This window comes from Mesoplodon mirus (assembly GCF_964341445.2).
Source record: "Mesoplodon mirus genome assembly, chromosome: 5".
Classification (NCBI taxonomy): Eukaryota; Metazoa; Chordata; class Mammalia; order Artiodactyla; family Ziphiidae; genus Mesoplodon; species Mesoplodon mirus.
In genome coordinates, this window is record NC_138980.1 from 63,145,668 (window position 1) to 63,163,342 (window position 17,675).

The window sequence follows — 17,675 nt, forward strand, 5'->3', positions numbered from 1 at the left end:
ATGCCTTCCAGAGCCTGTATATTAAGTTCTGCTCTGCTACTGACAACTGTCACTGGGGGTGGATGAGGATGGGGGTGCATGATTAAGAACTCCTGACAACCAGAGCTTTTTCTTCCAGACTAATTAACGGTGTGGCTTGTTTTGGGTTTGTTGTTTTTTTTTAATTATTATTTTTCTCCTCTTCCAGAAAACTTGGAAAACCAAAGCAACAGGATAGGGGAGACGATCTGGGTCAACACTGAGGGAAAATAGGTATTAATTAAAATCAAAGACTTTGTCTAGAAAAGGATAAAGAATAAGAGAGACCATTTGTAATCACTCGTAAAACAAAAATCACGAAAGAAAAATGATATGAAGTCATTTATGTTTAACCTGCTCTAAATAAAAATAACCAACAGTTAAGTTCACTGCTTGGACCATCTGTATCTGATAAGCATAAGTCTAAATCCCGGCACCATCTGCTCAACTGAAATTTAGTACTATATCAATATACCAAATTACAATTATGATAGCAAGGACAGCAGCCTCGTGGTGTAGGATCTAAATAGCGACCATTCTTGAATGGGATGAGAAACCAGAGCCAAACCACCGTGGTTAGAAATTATTTTAGTGTTCTATGTTCACCCCAATTAAGACCCAATAGAGGCATGTGACTGGCAAAGCCAAGCAACCAGACTTTCATAGAAGAAACGTTCAGAGTAGGGGCCCAGAACACCCAAGAACCTTGGATTGATGAGAAGAAACAATGAAGGTGGAGGATCAAAGTAGAGATTCAATAGTATTTCCATCCATCTAGGGCTAGTCACTGGTACCTGGCCACCTGACCTACTAGTCATGGGGCAATTTTCAGTGGGGAACAGGCAAGCCATTAAAACAAAGCTCAGTAGTGAGATAGCCATTGCCAATATGATAAATCCTTAAGGTTTGAGACTTTTAAGGTCACCTAAAGCCCTTACTTTACAAATGAGGAAACTGAGGCCCACAAGATTAAGCAACTTTCCCAGGTCAACACCCAGTTAGTAGCAGAACAAATCTCCCTCCTCCGATGATATCTCCTAGCAGCTAAAACCATTTGCATATACCTTCCCTTCCTTACCAAAAAAAAAGTCATGTGCTTTTCAAGCTCCTCACCCTGATGGCTTTTCTAAATTTCCCTGCTATCTTACTGTCCTACAAGCAAGTTTCTCTAAGATGGTGTCTTTCATAATCTTTAGCTCTGTTTCACAAAATATGAGTTCATATTTTATATGATCTCTACATCACTACGGGAGAGGTACTTCCATGATTTTTAGGTAAATGTAATTAATAACATGATCTCTATCACGCTTTGTTCTGGACATACCAGACCACCCACCAATTTCATAAAATTCCCTACAAAGGTTCCTGCCTTTGCACACGTGGTTCCCTCTGCCTGGACTGCCCTCCCTCCATTCCAGACCTCCATCTACCAGCCCAAATCGTGCTCTACCCCAAAGACTCAACTCAAATCTTCCCTCTTCTTCAGAGCTATCCCTGACTTCATCCAAAAGGCAAAATGGATTTCTCCCTCTACATTTTAATTGTGCCTCAGATACAGCATTTATTCATTATCTGATAATTAGTTGTATTTGTGTTTGTGTCTTCACTAGACTACCAGCACCTCATGGGCAGAGACAGGGTTTTATGTATCTTCAGCATCTAATAGTGCCTGGCATGCAGGAGGGCCTAATTAAATGTTTTATTGTCGAATGATATCAATCCTATAACAGAGTCATTGCTAAGATCTATGCCATTTTTCTTTTTCTAGAATCCATACATTAACAATGACCTCTTGGTATAAAAATTTTCATGGTCAGTAAGTACTGGGTCAGTACTACCCCAAAGCATGCAGTGCTTTGATGAAATTTGGGGATACAGAGAAAGAATGAGGGTGTTCAAAATATCAAGTTATTTAAACTTTTATGGTGGGTTTTGTGCTTTTTTTTTTTTTAGTTTCTGCTTTACAACAAAGTGAATCAGTCACACATCTACATCTGTTCCCACATCCCTTCCCTCTTGCGTCTCCCTCCCTCCCACCCTCCCTATCCCACCCCTCCAGGTGGTCACAAAGCACCGAGCTGGTTTTGTGCCTTTTAAAATAAGAATCAGACATTTTAATGTTTCCAAAGGCCTGAAGGTATTTGGAAAGGTATTTATTTCCTTAGGTATAAATTTTCAATAGTGAATCTCAAAAGACCTGTCTGAAGTTTGATAAGAAATAGTCTATTATACTATAATTTTCTATCTAAAAACTAAATAATAATAATCTCTCACTTCTGTAACAATAATAACAATAATAAAAGCTAATATTTATTGAGGGATTACCATGAGCCAGGTACTTTGCTAAGTATTTTATATTCATAATTTCATATAACCTTCTCAGCAACTCCATAAGGTACGTACTACCATAATTCCCATTTTATAGACGAGGAAACTGAGGCATCAAGGGTTTAAGTATCTGTGTACACAAGGTCAAACAAGAAATAAGTGGTAGAGTAAAGGTTTGACCCAGCCAGACTGACTCTATGGCTCCTGCTCTAAACATAAACCATGGAAACAAAGAGCTCAGCAAATTTACTGAAGAACCTTGGGCTAATGAGGAAAGAGAGGACTTTATCCTCTCTTAGCTGGGGTCAGAGAAGCTACACCCTTGTGAAAGGGAGTAGAATTTGCCCCCAAAATATCTCTTTGGCAAAAGGATTATTTTAGGCCGATTATCTTCAAGAAATAGCAGACATAGGAAAAGCTCTAAAAACTTAGAAATTACCTTTTTGAAAGATACATTTACATTTATAAGGGAAATCTCCATTTGTAAGGGTGTCTCTCTCTCTCTTTACCAGGAAGAGGATTATCAAATCTCTTGAAACTCTTGTCAAAGGATAAAGCAAGGACTTAAATCTGCATAAAATCTTATCATTGTATATTGTGCTTTGCCTGATAACTGCCCATAATTGGCTCCACCACCCCCCCCTCATCTTCTTTTGTCTTTAGCTGAAGGTGGTATTTAAGGTGATGGGTTGGGCCATTTAAGGAGTTACTCAGTTTTCCTGGGTATCTCCCATGTATACAGAAGGTATACCTATTATTAAACTTTTGTTTGTTTCCCTCCTGTTTATCTTTTATTATGGAGGGATCTCAGCCAAGAACCTAGAAAGGTACAAGGAAAATGACTTTTCCTCCCCTACACTTGGGAGAGGCACTAGAACCTCCAAAGAAAGGGGAAGCATGAGACTTTTAACCCAGAGGAATAATGGATTGTTAAAAGGTTGAAATCCCTGAATCAGTAGACTCAGATATGTGCATAAAAACAACATGATCACCCTTGCAAAATGATTCCCCCTAAAAGCATACACTAAGAACAGTTTATTCCATCAACTGGGTGTGCTTGTGTACTTTCATGGGATAGAAATTGAGCTGGGCTTCAGTGAGGCTAGTGTGCGTATTTCCTGGCAATCATTTATTTATTGCTTATTGGACAGCTTTCAGCTTTTATCCAGAGGAGACAGAGTTAGTGATGTACTTGTGTCTTCATTAGGAGAGAAAGGAAAAGGCTGAGGTCCCTTTAGGGAGGGACTGGCTTCTTGCCCATCTCAGTAACTCATTTTTGATCATAATAACTTTTGTCTTTGGAAAAGGGATGGATTCTGATGCATATGGTTTATATATATGTATTAACTTCTTTGTACACTGCTTTATAGATTGCCAAATGTTTTCCTGTAGACATCATCTTCTTTGAGCCATATAACAACCTAGTAAGGTCCGTGGATTTGTTCCCATTTTTCACAGGAAAGCCTGACTCAGTTGTATGCTTTGGCTCACAAAGCAGGTAAGTAGCACAAATAGGATATAAGACTCACTCTAGGCTGATTCCAAGTCCTGGATCTTCCATGGAAGAGCCATTTATCTTTGTGGTTTGAGTGAAGCTGCTTACAACCTACCTCATTGGTTCAGCACCTCTCATGCTACCTAAATAGCTTGTGATCCCTGGGATAGAGAAAGTATCACGATACATAGGAGCTATTTGAGCCAAGACAGACTGAGTGGGGAAAAAAATGAGTGAAGCTTCATATTACATTTCTCACAAGAGAGTGAAATCCTGAACTTTCTCTTGTGGGGTGAGGTTATGGAGCAACAGCTTAAGAGATGGCCACAGTGTCTACCAAACAGGGAGGTTTGAACAATTCATCTTGACTTTTGAATTTGGAACATCCAAAGGAAACATCAAAAACAAAAATAACTCATTTCCTCCCCATTACTGAGACTTAGCTATAATATGGTACCTGTTTGACATCAGATAACTGGGAGTGTGAATGCTTCTGTACAAAATCAACCTACAATAATTGAAGATTATATTCTTTAGAATAAATCATATCCTCCTGCTGTTGTTTATTTATTTAAATCTGGTTTTGCCTAACCAGAAAATATTATGATTCTGTTTTAATCCTTGAAGACTTTTGTCTAATAAATACTATGGTTTCCTAGTTGCAAAGCAGACACTGCAGAGATTAAATGATGAGTACTAGTTAGCGTTTTTAAATTCTTCCCCTTCTCTCTCCCCTTCCCTAGGATTGACTGCCAGGACAGGAAAGGATTTATCACAACCAGATAAAACCAGCCAGCACAATTCAAACACCTGGGCAATTTTGCCTTCTCTTCCTAGGTAAGCTGGGTTTCTTTTATGTTCATTATATGTCCTGTTTATGGAAGATCTAAAGGGTGTAAAACAAGAAAAACCCACTGGAACAATGGATTCCATTTAAAGTGCAAATAATGTAATAGCACAGTCCTTTAGGGATGGGACTAAGACAGACAGAACCTGAAGCCATTATCACTAAACTTTTTGTTTTTTACAATAAAATAAAATAAAAAGGGGGTGGGATGGGGAAAAGAAAAAAAACTTTAAGGAGGGCTGACATGCAAACTTCACACATCTCTTTGCTTTCTTCTTCTTTTTCTCTTTCCCAGGCTTAGAGAGAAAGCTCTAATAGATAAGACTCCCTGCTGGCTATAAAATTCAGCTGGAAACAGAGTTGACCTTGATGGTATCAAGCCCTCACAATGTAGATTTCAACATAATAAGATAATGAATTTAAAATGATAGAATCAGAATTTCTCCTGGCATTTTAGAAGAGTGACAAAGATCACAACCTTCGTCTCCACCTATGCCTACAAGAACAACAGCAAAGTTAACTTTCACAACTGATGTCACTGTGTTTTACTTAATGGTTGATATAGCTTCCATTATGAGACTGGAGGCCCACTCAAGCTGGAAATATGGTGGATACCTGCAAAGCACTTATCCAAATTGGGAAGACACAATTCTACAACGATTGAAAAATTGCTCTGCCTGAAACAAAGGTTCCATGCTTTCAATCTGGCATGAAAAAATAGCTACAAAATCTCAGGGTATACACATGAATCTACTACATGTGATATCACTGAAGAAACTGGGGTTCCTTTAAACATAATCTGCTAAAGCTTCACTTCCCAAGATAGTAGCCACCAGTCACATGTGGCTATTGAGTACTTGAAATATAGCAAGTGCAACTAAAGATCTCGAATTTTACATTTTATTTAGTTTAGATGATTTTAAAAATTTAAAAACTGAAGTCCTGAAAAATATTCAGAAATATATTGAAATGATATTTTTGATATATTGGGTTACATAAAGCGTTTTATTCAAATTAATTTTACTCTTCTCTTTACTTTTTGTCATGTGGCTACTAGAAAATTTTAAATTACATACATGGCTCACTTAATGTTTCTGTTGAAGAGTATTGCTCTAAAGACTGCAGAATCTACCTTAGGGATAGAATCTACCTTAGACTTAATGGAGGAAGCTACTTTTAATTCCACCAAAAGGTGTTTATTTGCCAGAAAGAAAAAGACTGGAAGCTTGGTCTTCTGGCAGCACAGTCACATATCACATGGAGGATGAGAGCCCAGGTTTTAGAAACCCATGGCTTAGATGTGAATCCTGGCTCTACTTTTTACTAGCTTTATGACCTGGGGCAACATGCTTAGCCACTTTGAGCCCATCATTTTGAGTGTTCGGACAGTGGATCTAATATATTTGGCAAGTAAGTGCCCAAAATATATTAGCTATTACTACTATTGCTGTTGTCATTAGTAGAAGCTTTGTTACTTGAACTCTATTAGGAATTATCTAAAATCCAAACATGAATTTAAGAAAAATTGTGATCTTACGGACCATATATATGAATCTGTAACAGAATAATAGTCTATCCTTTGGCAAACCATCAAGTATCAAGAACATTCAAACCTGAGAATAGCTCCCTCTTCTTAATGCAGATTTAATGATATAGTTGGAAACCTTTTATCTTTTCTTTTTGTGGTACTTCCATTTCTGGAACACCCTTGACACCTGTAGGGAGCAAAGGTACAGCAGAGAATGGGGAGGACCTTGTCAACCTCATAATTCAGCCTAATGCTAATCTTATAGGCAGTATTCATGGATAGTGATTTATATGAATTTGCTTATCAGTCTATGTCCTCCACTAGAATATAAGCTTCACAAGAGCAGAAATTATGTTCACTCTGAATCCCTAATGCTTAGAATATCTGGTAGATAGTAGATGCTCAATAAATATTTATCAAATAAATGAATGAACATAAAGACTCAGTAAACCATGTAGCTGAAAGGAAGAAATTTATGAGAATGGGCCCATAAATATGTACCCCAAATAATACAGTCAGATACCACAAAGTGTTATACAAGCATCAAACAACAGTGATGTGAATTTAGGTAACACTAAATTAGCAATGAAAACAGAAGGAAGACACTGATAAGAATGAATTGTGGTTACTAGGTGCCTACAAGTCTCCCCACCACGTAGGATGAAGTCCAGCAGCTTAGCATGTCATACAAGGGCATTCACTATCTACTTTGTATTTAGCTCTCTATACGGAGCCTTTGTCTGCTCCCTGCCCTTACATTCTAACCATGAGGTTCAGGAAACAAGCCATGATGAATCTCATTTCCATGCCTCAGCACCTGCTTGTCCTTCTGCTCATAATGCTATTCCCTGTATTGCCTGCTTAATAAATTCCTCATTCTTTATGACTTTGCTTAAGAACTGCCACCGCAGGGAAGACATTCCTGATCATTCCACACAGAATTAAGTATTTCTTTCCTCTTCTACTTTTTCCCAATACCTGTATCACTTCTATATTATAAAAGCAATCCCTATATTCATACATAACGTACCTCTTAAGTCATGTATAAAGATCTGGTTGCAAAAATCAAACCATAGATTTACACATTACATGATAGGTATACCAAAATTGGAAAAAAAATAACATTCCTAATTACACCTTTCATTTTAGATAGTATCTTAAAATATAGTTCTTACAGTTAATACTTTTTTTAAAATTATGATTTCTTTTTCCTTCCGAATTGAAAATTCACTCAACTGGCTTAAATCCAACAACATCCCCATGAGGCTAAAGATTTGCCTCTTTCGGCATGCCTAAAGATTTCCATCTTTGTCTCAACTACATTGTTTATGAGATACATGCTTCTTATCACCAATATTAGCACTCTCACTCGCTATTTTCTACTCATTTTTTATAAGATAATAAGGGCAAGATGCAAGAAAATATTCAAATAATTATCCAAACACTTTCATACTGGCAAAGATGACAATGCAGCTGAAACTGAATTCTGCAATTCCTTGCAATACCTTTCACCCTTGTAGCCCCGGGATATGGAACAGTGCAGTGCACTGGTGTTTAGTAGGTGCTTAATAAATCTGTGTTGGTGAATGACAGATTTGGTAGGCAAATGACACAAAGCATTTGACATGCCTCAGTCCCTTTTAATTAACCATAGCATAGAGGCAGGGAAACATACCATACATAAGCCATTATGTACATTATGTGGGTAAAAGAGATGAGTCTTGCAAGCCAGATTAAAATCCCAGTACTGATGCCTCCTAGGTTTGGGATCTTGGACTTATTTACCAACTCTTGGCCTCAATTTTTCTTTCTAAAATGATGATCACAGATTTGTTATGAAGTTGAAATAACTTAATTCTTAGAGCTATCAATACCCAAACAGAGGGCTTCCCTGGTGGCGCAGTGGTTGAGAGTCCGCCTGCCGATGCAGGGGACACGGGTTCGTGCCCCGGTCCGGGAAGATCCCACATGCCGCGGAGCAGCTGAGCCCGTGAGCCATGGCTGCCGGGCCTGTGCGTCCGGAGCCTGTGCTCCGCGACAGGAGAGGCCACAACAGTGAGAGGCCCGAGTATCGCAAAAAAAAAAAAAAAAAAAAAAAAACCCAAACAGACAATCTTTGAAAACTCCCAACTCCTCTCTTCCAGTAGTCACATTTTCCACCCTCCCTCAGCCAGCTTCTTCCAGGGCCATATCCTGAATTATGTCATGATTAATTGCTTGACCCTCTGTAAGTTCAATTACAAACATCTCATCATCTCCTCCTAGCTTTCTGGCTGATTTTCTTCAGTACTAGATTCTAACAACCTTTGACTCCACAGAGACCTTCAATCCATTGATCCTACGCCTCTTTATTGTCCTTCATCTCTTTCATGTCCTTACTGCATTTCTTACCCAACTTAAATTCAGTAGTCAATCATTTTAATAACTCTCTTGTTTACATCTTCAACTCTTTTGCCCCCATTTTTCAAAACCTCATACTTGCTGGTTAGGATCAAATCTGAGTCTGATCCCCACCTGTACCCATACAGCTGAACATGGCTGGAGAAAAATGTACAACCATGCTGAATGATCTCACTTTAAATTCATGGCCACTTACTTCAAGTGAGTCCTTAATGCTGCTGGTCAATAACTTTCCCTATTTCACTCACCCCCCCCCACAGTACTAAAGAACTATTTAAACCATCTATTCTCTCTTCAAACCTCACTTCCTCCCTTCCCCATCCTCAGTCTTTCAGCTTCTTATTCTACTGAGCAGACAGAAGCAATCCAAAGAGAACATCAACAAGCTCCCACTAAAGCATACCAACTGTGTCTATACCCATATATTCTATTACAATTTGTTATATATATACATATACATATATACACACATAAATATATGTGATTGTATGTACATGTACTACTACTATGTCTATTATATATCTAGTCTGTATTCATACATCTTATTACCATGAATGAACTGACAAGGCACATAACAAAGAATAAACCCTATATGTACTCAATTCCATTCCTTCTTACTTATCCAAGGATATCACTCTAGCTATCTCTCCTCTCTCTCCTGTATTGTTGATTTTTCCCTAACCCCTGAATGCTTCCGACCAGCATACAAATATGTTGTTTCTTCTACCATCTTAAAAAAAATCTTTTGATCTCAGTTTCTGTTCTACCATCTAATTTTTATATTTCATTTTATAGAAAAGATCTGTACTCTATGGACAACCAATATATCTCAGCAATTAAAAAGAATTTACAGTCTTAGGAGTCAGACAGACTTGACTGAGTCTGAATCTTGATTTTATTTTTTACTAGCTGTGAACTTGGGTAAGGATCTCCCAAGGTCTCAGTTTCTCACCTGTGATATGGAAAAAATAATCCACACCTCCTAGAAAAGGGAACTCTCTTGCACTGTTGGTGGGAATGTAAATTGATACAGCCACAATGGAAAACAGTATGGAGGTTCCTTAAAAAACTAAAAATAGAATTACCATATGATCCAGCAATCTCACTACTGGGCATATAGCCTGAGAAAACCATAATTCAAAAAGAGTCATGAACCACAATGTTCATTACAGCTCTATTTACAATAGCCAGGACATGGAAGCAACCTAAGTGTCCATCAACAGATGAATGGATAAAGAAGATGTGGCACATATATACAATGGAATATTACTCAGCCATAAAAAGAAATGAAATTGAGTTATTTGTAGTGAGGTGGATGGACCTAGAGTCTGTAATATAGAGTGAAGTAAGTCAGAAAGAGAAAAACAAATACCGTATGCTAACACATATATAGGGAATCTAAAAAAAAAAATTGGCTCTGAAGAACCTAGGGGCAGGACAGGAATAAAGATGCAGATGTACAGAATGGACTTGAGGACACAGGGAGGGGGAAGGGTAAGCTGGGATGAAGTGAGAGAGTGGTATGGACATATATACACTACCAAATGTAAAATAGACAGCTAGTGGGAAGCAGCCACATGGCACAGGGAGATCAGCTCAGTGCTTTGTGACCACCTAGAGGGGTGGGATAGGGTGGGTGGGAGGGAGACACAAGAGGGAGGGGATATGGGGATATATGTATAGCTGATTCACTTTGTTATAAAGCAGAAACTAACACACCATTGTAAAGCAATTATACTCCAATAAAGATGTTAAAATAATAATAATCCATACCTCCTAAGGTTGTTCTAAAAAGAGAACACTGTAATATCTATACAGCACTTATCATAGTGTCTGCCATGTGATTTGTGCTCAGTCAGTGGCATCTATAATTTTAGAGAACAGTTAAATGAAGAAAAACAAAAACCAAAAGATATGAGGAAAAGCAAGAGGCTACATTTCCCCATATCTAGGGTTTTAGGATTTTCATCCAGATTCAGAAGGAAAAGGGGTTGTGAGGGTCAACCAGTTTCAGTATCAAGAATCAATTTTTCTTTTTAGTTTTTGTTTGTAATCTTGCTGTTATATATGTCTAGACCTCTAAGGTATAGAAAGCTGCTAGTAACATAAAATAGTTATACCAATATTATATTCTTAAGGAACTCTCCTCAAATTCAAAACTAGGCGAGCTGGTAAGAGAAGAGCTCATTTTCAGTATACTTCATGATTTAAACAGAGTTTCAGGTTAGTCATAGGTTCATGCTTAAATGTGCCTTTTCTCTGGAGACGAAGAATGCCTGTCAGAGCATCTGGATTCATCTTCCATCAGACTACCTCACTCATTTCCATTTTGCTAGATTCAAGAACCAGAACTTGCAAATATGCCTTTGAATTTTTAAAAAAATTTTAAAGACTTTATTTATTTAGCTTAGGTATTTGGTGGCGTGGAGGAAGACAAAGGTAAGTCTTTCCTATTCCATTTCAAATGTTTTTTGACGTCTTTTTGTACTGTGAAATCTTGTGCCTTTTCATATCTGTGGTACCTAAGAAATCAAATTCTTAAAAATAATGCTGTGTAGGAGTCTCTGGGAGAAGAGATCATATCCCAGAAGTTTTGTGTGGGTAACTGAGGACAGATTTGCAGATTTCAGCCCAATCTGGTTTAATTTTTTTTTAAGCTGTATCATGGGAAAATCGTGTTCATAAGGCTTGAAATTTGAAGGGGAGAGAGAAAGAGAAATCAGTCCTGTCCAGCACCTTCTGCCATGCCACCCCCTGGGGGAGGCTGTATGTAGGCTTCTCACTTAATATTGGGAGTCGGTTTCCTTGAAGAGCTGCTTTTGGCAGTTCAAAAAAGATAGGACTGCCATCTGGTATTTCAGTGGTATTGCATGACAGTCAAGAGTGCTGGAATTGGGGTCAGGGCAGCTGGGATTTGAATTCTGCTCATAGCAATTATGAGATCACATAGCAGTAACTTGGGTCTGTGGTGTAGGGAGAAATTACTTTAAAGTTCAGCCCCATCACCCAGGCTTGATCTCCATCAGTCCACCCTCACCTTCATGCTTTTTTTTTTTTTTTTTTTTTGCGGTACGCGGGCCTCTCACTGTTGTGGCCTCTCCTGTTGCGGAGCACAGGCTCCGGACGCGCAGGCTCAGTGGCCATGGCTCACAGGCCCAGTCGCTCCGCGGCATGTGGGATCTTCCTGGACCGGGGCACGAACCCGTGTCCCCTGCATCAGCAGGCAGATTCTCAGCCACTGCGCCACCAGGGAAGTCCTCACCTTCATTCTCGATATGAGTGAATGAACTTTGTTCAAACTTAATGCTACAGAAATTCTGAAGCATCCACTAACAGTGACCTTGAGCAAGGTAAATCTCTCTAAGCCTCAGTTTCTTATTGTAGAGGCTTCATGAGGATTACATGAGAAACACTTGACATGATACCTGACATCAAGTTCACATATAAAAGAGCTATGATTATGGTTAGAATCTCAGAATTTAAATATATGCCACTGCATACCTGTATTTTGTTTCTTTCTGCTCAGGAGGACTTCAGCAGCAAATTAAGACAGTAATTATTTGATTACATTGCATCTGGTTGTTTAGAAGAAAACTTGTTTTCCCATAAAAGGAAGCAAACTACCAAGGCAAATCACAGACTATAAACAATATGAAAATACAGCTATGATAAAAAGAAAGTGTTCCTGCTGTTTTTATACAGGAGAATATCGCTGGTATGAGGGATTATTTACAAACACCCCCAAAACAGATTTTTTTTTGTTTACAATTAATTCTTCATGTTAGGATAGAAAGCACCATCTCAACCAGAGATTTTACCACAGTCAAGCTCTTTGGAGGAAATATACATTAATAAAATAATATACTAACCTCAGCCTTTATTCACAATATATAAAACAACTCCAGACTACCAGGTGAAAACATAGAAAATCTGTAGTATTGACCACTTTCCATGCTTTCCTTCAATAGCAGTAACTCCCATTGCTTGTGTTGTTACAGAGAAAGAATGTAAAGTGGATAATTAAGGTAACTTTCTCTGTAACATACCAAAGATAGGGGTAAAATTAATTTATTTTGCTCTTTACCTTTTTTAATAATTGCCTTTCTCCAGTCCATCCTTCATTTTGAGTTGTCCTGAGAACTACACATAAGTCAATGAAAATTTAAAAAGTAGAAAGGAATACACAGCTAAGAACCTGACCAAAAAGATAAAAAGCTAATTTTTCAAAAGACAGAAACTCACCATATGTTTAGAATGTCTGGGTTAGAGTTTTCAAACATCTACACTAGGCCCTAGGTTTCTTGAATTGCCCCAAGGGCCACCACAAAAAAGGGGGAATAGGGAGCAACATCTTACTCACACCCAATTCCTACTTCAATCAAAAGAGTGTCACTTTGAAAGATTCTGTGTGGTGGCTTCTACCTAGAACTTCATTTAAAGCCTGGAGGCTGTGAGAGGAAACTGAATCATGAAACCATGGATCTCCCTACCTCCCAGGATGCTCTGATTTTATAAACCGAGTTGGTACTTTTCCTAGTGTAAAAGATATGCTTCAAGCTCCCATCCAGCGTTACAGTTTACAGGGCTCAATAAGGAATTTGTTTTTATCCTTTTAGCCAGTACCTTCAGACCATAGGTGCATGATCATTACACAAGTAAAGGAGACCAAAATAGACCCAACATATCTTTGATTCTATGCTACTCAGTGTTAGGTAATAATAGTGCTGGTGCTGCAGTCCCATTAAAGCCTGTCTACTTTTTTTTTTTTTACAAATTTATTTATTTGTTTATTTATTTATTTTTGGCTGCGTTGGGTCTTCGTTGCTGTGCGCAGGCTTTCTCTAGTTGCAGTGAGCGGGGGCTACTCTTCATTGTGATGTGCGGGCTTCTCATTGTGGTGGCTCCTCTTTGTTGCGGAGCACGGGCTCTAATCACACGGGCTTCAGTAGTTGTGGCACGTGGGTTTCAGTACTTGTGGATCACAGGCTCCAGAGCGCAGGCTCAGTAGCTGTGGTGCACGGGCTTCGTTGCTCTGCAGCATGTGGGATCTTCCTGGACCAGGGCTCGAACCCGTGTCCCCTGCACTGGCAGGCAGATTCTTAACCACATAAGAATACCAGGGACGTCCTGCCTGTCTACTTATTTTGTCCATGAGTATCCAAATGCTTTAACAACTTTCTAAATGAGCAGATTCAACCTCTCTCTTTGTGGATGGAGTTACCTTTCCTTAAGACATTCTCTAGGTGTTCACTCAAGCTAGGATAAAATCTGCCTTAACAGCAGACATCTAATCAAGCAACAGTCACTTTACATATGTCATATTATTTGCTACTTCGTGTCCTATGAGTTCCACTATACCTGTTATACAGCTGAGGTACCTGAGGGTCGGAGAGGGTAAGTGATGTATCGAAGCCAGTTTCCCCACTTCTGTCCACATCTTGTATTCTTTCAGGATTTAATTTGCCCTTTTCCGTTTCTCATGTTTGTTTCCAGTACACTAGCCAGAGACAGATAGATTATATAATATTTTATGTGTGTGTATATCAAATCTATATGTCTATATATCTATATCTATATCATCAGTTGCCTTCACCATGAGAGGGAATCCTACTATTATAATTTTACATGGTGGGGTAGGGAGGATAAAGAAAAAGTAAGTTAGTGCCTCCTATGCTCCAGACACTGTGCTAGGTGCTACGGATACATAAGAATAGGACAAACAGAGTTCCTAGCTCCTGCCCCCATGAAGCTTACAGTCTACACAGAGGGGAAATAAACAAGTAAAGCAAGCAAATATTTACACATGTAAACAGTGCTATGGTGGAAACACGGAGCTCAACGGAGAATGACAAAGACATTGGCTACTTCAGCTGGGATGGTGACAGAAGGCCTTTCCAAGGAAAACCCATTAAAGCCTGACCCAGAAAGGCAAGGAGTAGAAGGAAGAGTTCACAAGTGCAGTGTCTCAAGGTGGGAAACAGACCGGCCTATTGTAATAACTGTCAAAAGGCAGTGTGACAGTGCTGTGGATAGACCAGTGCCTGCAGAAGGAGCAGGAGAAGTAAGCACACCAAGGGGACTACAGGAATGTGTCATGTGATGCATTTTCCCTTTCTCTAAGGTCACAAATAGTATTAGTCTATAGGGAAAGCAATAAGAAGCAGCTTGACTTTTGTTTGAGAATGGGCAAGATCAGCTCCATGAGATCCATATTCTCTCAGTTTCTTCTTCCAAATCCAAACATACCTATTTGTAAGATGAACCAAAAGAGCCTAGAGACGAAATGCCTGCATATTAATGAGACAAGCAAACAAGATGGCATGACCTTGGCTTAATCCTTACAGTACCATGAGAGAAGCTTCCATGTTCCCCTTTTATTTATTTATTTTTTTCATGTTCCCCTTTTAGAGATGAGTATTCTGGGGTATCAAGAGGTTAAGACACTCTCTCAAGAGTGCCCTGGTAGGAACGGACGGAACTAAGGTTTTTATCCAGATAGGTCTGATGCTGTTACTGTACTCAACCATAATTTCACTGTCGTTCATAGGGTGCACATCCATGGTTAAAAGTAAGTACCAAGTAAACCTGATATTTTCATTCATTTCACATTTCATTCATTTTACATTTCACATTTTATTTCTTTAAATTTTATTTCTTTTAAATTTTACTTCTTTAACATAAAATTAATATTCTTTAAAATGTGGTGTTATGGGGAATTCCCTGGCAGTCCAGTGGTTAGGACTCTGAGCTTTCGTTGTCAAGGCCTGGGTTCAATCCCTGGTTGGGGAGCTAAGATCCCTCAAGCTGTGTTGTGTGGCAAACAAATTAAAAAATAAAAAAATAAAATGTGGTGTTATGAATTTATTTATTCATTCCACAAATGCTTAGTGAGCACCTCCTGTGTGTTCAGCACTGGGGTAGTTACTGAAAAAGAGTTATGCATGAGATTGGCAAGGCAAATCGGTAATCCTTAACATTAAAATAATAATCATGACACCATTTTGAGAATCATTATAAAAAGAGACTACAGGGCTTCCCTGGTGGCGCAGTGGTTGAGAGTCCACCTGCCGATGCAGGGGACACGGGTTCGTGCCCCGGTCCGGGAAGATCTCACATGCCGCGGAGCGGCTGGGCCCGTGAGCCATGGCCGCTGAGCCTGTGCGTCCAGAGTCTGTGCTCCGCAACGGGAGAGGCCACAACAGTGAGAGGCCCATGTACCACAAAAAAAAAAAAAAAAAAAAGTCCCCTCTCTATCCTCAAATCAATTTACACTTACCCATCACACAATATTGAAATTGCCCATTTAATAGTCTAATCTCTCCCTAAACAATGTGCTCCATGAGAACACTGACCACATGCTTCTCATTCACAGGTGAATCCCTGGAACTGCATGCAGCCTCAGGTGCACAGTAGGTGTTCAAAATATATTCTAGAAGGAATGTATAAGCCAACCATTGCAGAGATGTCTAGGAACCTAACACACACAAAAGCAAAGGCATAGCAACATCCCAGGGTCTGGCATGTATTTGCATGGCCAGAAGGTAGCGGTCAGAATTCTGTACAAGCAACAGAGGCGGGATGGACTCTGCCTATTAAAGGAGGTCATTCTGATGAAGGGATGGCACTATCTTGGTATAAAACTAGATCACACATCTTGCTATGTTTTATTTTTTGTCTGTGTAAAAGGATGCAGATGATGAAAGGCTGGAAAGGCCTTCAGTTTCCAATCCATGAGGCCTGTGCACATTGTGAATCACTTCCCTGGCAGATTGTGGAGAAGTACTAGAAAATCATGAGCATGAGGACTTTGTGAATCAGGATCTCAATTCTTTGCATACACATATGATATTTGCTACCCAACTCATCTGGACAACCCTACAAAAAACAAAAAAGGTACTTTATATAAGACAGGTCCTCAGTGAGTATGAAGCAATCAGATCTTCCCAAATAAGTATTTTACATTACTGAGCATCCAAAGGCCTGAAAATGGCCTTTAAAATTTTAAAGCATCACACATTATAGCATTAGTCATTACTGCTCCAGACCACAGGAGTATTTATCCAGAAAAGCCAAGCAACTCTGCTATTTTCTAAGGCATGCTTTTCTTATGCAAATAGGAATGAACATCGTGCTATTTCACGGCAGCTTGGCAAGATGTACAGCTCCACACAGGTATCCCTCTGTTTAAAGAAAAAAAGAGATTTCACCTAGTTGGCTAGAAAGCAAATTAGTGCAAATGGGATCTTATTTTCCATTTGCATTTTCAGTGTAAATGTGCAAGCAAGTGCCCGTAGGAAAATTTCTCCACCTGACATAACTGAATGCTTAACACGGTAAGAAAATGAGCTGTGATGCCTGGCCAGTGCTTGATGCGCTTCTCATTGTTGGCCAGCTCTTCTTCTGTCAAGGGCTCTGCAACATTTCCCCAAGTCTGGAGTACTCCCTTGGTTTTGATTTTATGCCTCTGCCACACTCTAACAGTCATACACCCCATTTCCCTTATCCCAGTCACTAGAATTTCTCTGCTGCTCCACACACAGAAAGCTCCCTTCACAGAAAAATCACTGTTATCAGAGCCTAGCTCTCCTTTTCTCTATGTAGTGGCCTAGCAGTGTCTATCCACAGTCTACAATATTGTCTAAGACACAACATACAGCAGCACCAAAGTCTCTTGTGCACCAAGTTATATATAAAGAATGGGTCACCTCCTATTTTCATCAACGTAACTAGTTCACAATCACATTATATCAGGTACACTCAGAATAAAAGGTCACTGTAAACGGGGGTGTGGAAATTATTAGAACTTTCTGCTTCAGAATGGGATAGATGAATGAAAGTAGAAAAGTATGAATTTCTTCACATGGGGCAGCTTTTGACCGGGTCACGCAGCAACAGCCCCCATTAGCAGTCTTGTTTCCATTCAAAGCCACATAGAACAGCTATTCATGGTGTGAAGAAAAATGTTTTCATTTCTGGAGCAATTTAAATGATCTTATTGTTGGAGGCGTACTCAGTAACCATTTTCTGTCACCATGAAGGAGAATTCTCTCTAGGCTGAG

The 17,675-nt window shown here is 39.2% G+C and overlaps 1 protein-coding gene across 1 annotated transcript in view; it reads right to left on the reverse strand.

The window, feature by feature from the left end:
* Window positions 1–17,675, reverse strand: part of KCTD16 (potassium channel tetramerization domain containing 16) — a 288,422-nt gene that overhangs the window by 254,145 nt on the left and 16,602 nt on the right. The window lies entirely within an intron of this gene.